The 6655-nt window shown below is 46.3% G+C and overlaps 1 long non-coding RNA gene across 1 annotated transcript; it reads right to left on the bottom strand.

Annotated features, from left to right (window-relative positions):
• Nucleotides 1-4749: 4749 nt before the first annotated feature.
• On the bottom strand, nucleotides 4750-5124 carry LOC148118295 (uncharacterized). The gene is made up of 2 exons (XR_015736213.1): nucleotides 5009-5124; nucleotides 4750-4972 (listed from the first exon to the last, which is right to left on the bottom strand). It is a non-coding gene; the product is annotated as an uncharacterized LOC148118295 (long non-coding RNA).
• Between the last annotated feature and the right edge of the window lie 1531 nt (nucleotides 5125-6655).

Here is a 6655-nt window from a genome sequence, read left to right as displayed (position 1 = left end):
GTAGGTCACCAGAACAATGGCCTGACTCTGGCCTATCCAGAGGCAATCTCTGGGACCACGGATGCTAAGAAAATGGTGCTGAGATATTCGTTTGTATCTGTGAGTCACCTCATCATTTCTTTAAATCATGGTTGTCTGGCCACATCCTTCGTGTTCTCTTCAGATCACACTTCCTCGTCGTTTTCAGTGTGAATAGGCAAAGAATTTCCAAATCTTCCCATTCTGTTTCCTTCCCATTCTGTCACCTCACAGTCACTTCTTCAAGTTATCCCTGTCCTCCCTGTGTTACTTAGCACAAAGGAGAAAAATAAACCTCATCCTCAGCTTCAGATATCCTCCAAGAATTCGCCGAGTTCACCACCTGGAGATCTTCCTTCATGAGGTGTGTTCCTCATGTCTCAGTGAGAAGAGACAAGTAAGTACGCCACGAAATCCTCACCAGGCCCAGGTAGGGAGAGCTAAGGTCGGTCATTATGTCCCCACTCAGTACAAAACTGTCTACAAAAGCACACGCATCTCAAGAAGGGTCGAGTGGTTGTGAGCCACACCTCTGTGTGATGGTGAGTCATCATATGTGTGCCAATGCCTCCCCCCGACACAGAGCAAAATGGGTAGTGTCCCCTTGTTCTCTGCAACCAGCATGGCTCTTTCTGCTTTACCTTCCCCTCTGTATTCCTACACAAACATCCCAGAGGCATCAGTGCTTTGGCCATGTGGTCCCCCTCCACTCCTTCCTGCACAGAGATCGGAAGTAACCCACAAGTGCTGTAGGACAATGGTCTTTTATCCTGTCACTTGCATTATTTTTAATAAAACGCTGATTGGCCAGTAGCCAGGCAGGAAGTAGAGGTGGGGCAACGAGAATTCTGGGAAGAGGGAAGTTTTGGTCTGCAGTTGTGACCCAGACACAGAGGAAGCAAGATGTGACTGACTCGCTGAAAAAGGTAGCCAACCACATGGCTAACATAGACAAGAATAATGGGCTAATATAAGTTATAAGAGTTAATAAAGGGAGCCTAGTCTGTTTGGAAGTTCACCTTCCTAGACCTGCATAGAGGGGGGGAGGACCTTGGACTTCCCACAGAGCAGGGAACCCTGACTGCTCTTAGGTCTGGAGAGGGAGGGGGAGGGAAGTGTGGGGGGAGGGGGAGGGAAATGGAGGAGGTGGAAATTTTTAATAAAAGCATAAAAATTTGCTGGAAAAAAAAGAGTTAATAAAAAGCCTGAGCTAATGGGCCAATCAGTTTTATAATTAATGTAGACCTCTGTGTGTTTCTTTGGGACTGAATGACTGAAGAACCAGGAAGAACAGAAACCTCTGTCAACACACAGGGGTATTCATCAGTAAGGCAGCCGTTCCTTAATGGGGGAAAATAGTCTCTGGTGGGACATTTGACAGCGCATACAGATGCAGGAGGAAGACAGTGTTACCAGCACTTGGAAGACAGGGGTTGGGGATAGTACAAATTGGTCCTTGATATACAAGTTGGCCCCTCACAATGTTTGATACAGCCTCAAATGTCAATATTGCCAATATTTCAAAACTTCTGGAAAGGAGGGCATGCCCTGAGCTCTGATCTAATTGTCAGAGAACAGGTGACGGGGAGGAGGAAGAGGGAAGGCTTCCTCGACTGCACATTTGTCTACTTCTCAGAGCTCTGCAGATGACCGTAGACATGTGTGAAGTCACACCTGCCCGGGGGAAGAGGCTGCTTTGTTTCTTTGTGAGCACTAGTTTGCTTTTCTTCTAAGTTAGTAGTGTTTTGGAAAAGGTTCATCGGAGATTTTACAAAATCCAAATTTCAGGAATTAGATGGGTTTTCCTTCTTTATGTGTAAGGGTAGAATGTTATCTCTGAAAATATCACTGGACACTGTAATTACTACTGTACCCGTTGTCTTGAGAAACGGCATCTAACTTTGCAGAGTAAAAATGTAGAGTCTGTTGCAGATGTTATTATTCTTTTTAGTATCACTGTAGACCAAGGAAAATAAATTTGTTCGTTGTAATGTCCACAGCAACACCAACAGATCTGTTGTGACCTCAGTTTCAGGCTATTGGGTCAAGCACCCAGAAGCCACATCAGATGATCACCTCTTGACCTGGGATTTCACCAGGTCACTGTCTGCCACAAATAAAGGCTTAGGGTGAAGTAAACTCAAATGCATGTCCCAAGCATTAATCTTACTCCTACCTTGTGACCTGTAACTTACAAATGTGAGTCACACATATAAACCTGAATATCCAGTCATATCATGTCTAAAAGCCAGCACTTCATCAGCTCCCCCGAGCTGGAATCTCCCCTCCATGGACCTGACCCAAAGGCAGCATCTCCCCACCGTCACCCACAGGCAGACTTGCCACAGGTGTCCTTAATCTCCTCTTCACCTCCTTTCCAAATCAGAGTCTGTATCCTAAGGATTCAACAAGTCAACAACAACTACTGTACCGCGCCTCTGGTCTTACTCGCCTCCTGCTGACCTTGATTCCACCTTCTGTTCTCCTGGGCAGTGCACTGAGTCACTGCCTCTCTGTCTCTTCGCTGGAATTTTTCCCAGAAGGAAGAGTAGGGGGGAGGCGGGGGTGTGTGTGTGTGTGTGCTGACATTAGAACAAAGTAGAGTCGGTCACAGGGATCTTTTACCTGGGAAGCCGTGTGTGTGTGTGTGTGTGTGTGTGTGTGTGTGTGACAAGACCACATCTGCTTGTTGTCCACTCTTTCCTCTCCCTTAGAGGGCCTGGGCCAATCCCCCTTCTCTAGAAGCTCAAGTTTCAAAACCTTTAAACTGCAGAAGACTCAGCCACGGCGCTTCTTTTTGGTTCTAGTCTTCCCACGAAGAGGGCTTGGGATGCATGTTGCATTTGATGTGTCCTTTTATTGTCATTTTACCTAAGCTTGTAAAACCACAGATTTAAAACTTCCCGTCATCCTCATGGTCCTTCTTTTAAATTCTCTGACTTATTTCGATATTGTGTCAGAAGAGGGAACTGAGACGTTTTTGCAATGTCTCAGGTCAAATGCTGGGGCTATGTCTTATGGGGAGAGTCTGTGACTTGGGTCCTCAGGAGATCGAAACTCTGTTGTTTGCTCTATGGATGAATGAATGATGTCACGTGGTGCCTTGGGTAACAGATGAACAGCTCATGGCAACTTTCCCCCACCATGTTGTATTTTCCCGAGCCTAAAATTCTAGTTCCACTCTCAGTTTCTTTCACCCTTGACCGGATTTTCCTAACATATGAACTGCCTACGACCTAGGAGCATGGCTTCTGCTTCACAAACTGAGTCTCTGCTTACCTGTAACCCAGGTTTTCTCTTTGTGGGTGTCAGTATTCAAGCTGCAGGTTAAAATGCAGGCTTGTTATTGGCTGGCGCCCCTCTACAACCGCTGAACAGCATAAAGGAAAAATAAAAGCAGATACTAGAAAAATGAACTACTCCTCAGAGAATGGGGAACGCTGCCAGGGTGGGTACTGGTGTATTTACATAATGTTTGGGAACAATGGTGTGTGGGTGGGGCTCCTAGGGAGAAGTAACTATGTATAACACCTGATCTGAGTGGAAAAAACTAAAGGATTAAAGATAGTTTCAGGATAAACAAAGGGTGCGTGATTGGCAGGTTACCTGTGAACAAAAGAAGCAAAATAAGTCTGAACGTCATTGGGAGACAATGCTGGGTCATGCCTTGAGCTTCCCAAATAGAGCAGGTAAAACATCTCATCAATGGTCGCAGTACTGTTCCAGGCAGCAGAATTTTGGGGCTTATCCAGCCTGTTCAATGGTGGCAATATGGACATTCACCAAGAACAGTGGTTATCAACCTGTGGGTTATGACCCAATTGGCAAATGTCTCTCTCTAAAATTATTTACACAATGATCCGTAAGAGTAGCACAATTAGTTATGAAGTAGCAACACAAATAATTTAATGGTTGGGGGTCACCGCAACATGAGGAACTGTATTAAAGGGCTGCAGCATTAGGGGGGTTGAGAACCGCTGCCATAGAGGGTCGCAGGTCACACAGCAGAGAGATGTACTAGAGATGTAGGTGCCAGAGAGTTAACAAGCCATCAGCTGCACCACGAAGACAGACTTTAAAATAGAGTGCAGAGGGAAACATCTGTGGAGCATCAAGAGCAGCGTCACAAACGTTAACCAAAACCACAGGCTGAGCAGAAGGGTAGAACACGCTCCTCCCACGTCCACGTACCCATTTCAGCCATTACAAACTGCCTTGGGTGGGGAGGCAGACAGAATGAGGATGACGAGAAAGTTCAGTGTGTGCTGTGACTCCATCTGGGTTTATCTCTTCTCTTTCTCATATTCAGAGCCTGGCTGCCACCCTACAGTCCTGTGAGCTTTTAAAAAATTGTTGTTGTTGTTGTTGTTGTTGTTAGCTGATTCTGGGAGCCAGTAGCCCTACAAGCCTGGCTAGAGGGGAGAATGCTCTGTTAAGGACAAGTATAGGATTTCTGGGGTGGAGGGGACCAGATTCTCACACTCGGGTTCCTAGGAACCTTCTCTTATGTAGCCTTTCTTCATGCTCTACCCCACGCTTCCCCAGAGAAATGGAAAGGGGGACTGAGATATTTCTCTCCTTCCTCATCTCTCCCATCCTCAGTCAAGCTCAATTTCTTTTTCTCAGCATCCATCTATCACTCTGGCTAGTTAATCTTCTTGTTGAAAGACCCCCGAGGAATGTCTTCCTTTCGAGAGAGGCCCCGGACCCACGAATCAGACGAAACCACACTTACGGATGCAAACAGCAAGAGGTTTATTCGAATACACAGGTACCTGGGGCGACAAGGTCTCTCGGAAGACTTGCGCGCCCGTCAGGCTGGGGTGAGGGGTTTTTATAGGAGAGCAAAAGCGCGGGAACAGAAGCGAAAAGCGTGGTTATGGGGATTCATTCCATTGGTCAATTCAAATAAGGCTAAGAGTGCGCGCTCAGTGGCAAATTCTTGACCTTTCACCTAAATACCAAGGAGGGGGTTATCCAGGAGCTTCACCTAAATACCAAGGAGGGGGTTGTCCAGGAGCTTCACAGGACAAAAGGCCTCCTCCCCCTTATTCTAATGCCTTTCATTCCAACATTCAGGGTGGTATCTTTTCTTTTTTTCCTTTTCATTTGTCAGTCTTCCAAACCCAAGTCTGGTAACAAAGAAAACAATGAAAAGGGAGATTAGTACTAAGCACCCATCACAGAGCTGGCATAAGCTGGGAGTGTGCTCCGGAGCCTCCATCCTCTTCTTGTGCCTCCTCTAGGATGCTGGATCTACCCCGACAGACACAAGAAGGATGACGCCAAGCTCAACTCAGTGACATACAAAACACACATCTCTACAGCCTGCCACATGAGAACTATCAGGTCGCGTAAAGTCATCTTTCCGGTGAAATATCTGAGGAGAAATCTACTGGGCAGCACGAGGCTCGGCAGCTCCTTTCTGCAGAAAGCTGAGGACTGATTGATTCTATTTAGAGTCCATGGGAGGTGACCCCACTGGTAGTTAGAGTTCTGCTGCAGACTGGATGCAGGGGAAGTTCCCTGACTGGCTCACACCGCACTTTACACTGTGGTTTCTTCCTGCCTAGGAAGGGAATCAGGTAAGTTGTATATCCTGAACTTCAGATTCACTTGGTCAAAATGTTTGAGTGGTACACGCTTTGCAACTGCTGGTCTAAACACTTTGCTGTGCGCCAGCGGATGAGAGCGGCTTGTTTCCCACTTCCCAGTGGCAGTAACAGCCACAGCAATTCTTTCCAGCTAAAAGAGCGTGTACAAGTCTCTCAGCTCCTTTAAACTCCATATTCATCTGTAAAATGGGAGTCACTGGCGGAGTCGGCTTGACAGACTTGCCATGAGGAATTGTTAAGTGTGTTTGTGGGCAGCTGTGCTTATGGAAATGCTAAAATGGATTTCTGTCCCGGGTATTTTTTTAAATTCTTTCTTTTATTTTTTTTTGAGATAACATGAATTAAATCTTTTCCTCCTGTTTCTTTCCTCTAATTCCCATATCCCTCAATTGCTCTTTCAAATTTTTTATTTCATCTTTTCTTTTTGAATTCTTTCTCCTTATTTTTTCCTTCGTTCTATTTTCTTTATTCTTCTCTCATATCTTACATCTCGACCAGTAGTTTCCCGTCTCTCCTCTCCTCCCAGCCCTTTCTCAGCCACCCTTCTCCCCCTTATCCACTCCTCCTCCTTTCCCTTCAGAAAAGGGCAGGCCATCAGGGATATAGCAAAACGCACCACAACAAGGTAAAATAAGACTAGGCACACCCCTCATATCAAGGCTGGATGAGGAGGAGAAAAGGGTTCCAAAAGAAGGTAAGAGTCGAAGATAGCCCCTGCTCCCACAGCTGGGGTGCCACAAGAACACCCAGCTGCACAACCATAACATATATTTAGAGGACCTAGGTCAGGTCCATAGGCTGTGTGATTGTTGCTTCAATCTCTGTGAGTCCCTATGAGCCCTGGCTAGCTGATTCTGTGGGGCATGTTCTTGTAGTGTCTTCAATCCCTCCAGCTCCTTTAATCCTCCCTCCTCTCTCTTCTGTAGGGTTTCCTGGCTTCTTCCTAGTGTTTGGCTGTGGGTCTCTGCATCTGCTCCCGTTCGTTGCTGGATGAAGCCTCTCTGATGACAGTTGTTATAGAC

This window comes from Myodes glareolus, chromosome 23 (genome assembly GCF_982192425.1).
Source record: "Myodes glareolus chromosome 23, mMyoGla1.1, whole genome shotgun sequence".
Taxonomy (NCBI): Eukaryota; Metazoa; Chordata; class Mammalia; order Rodentia; family Cricetidae; genus Myodes; species Myodes glareolus.
The sequence above is the reverse complement of the archived record's forward strand: the minus strand, read 5'-3'. Positions and strand labels throughout refer to the sequence as shown.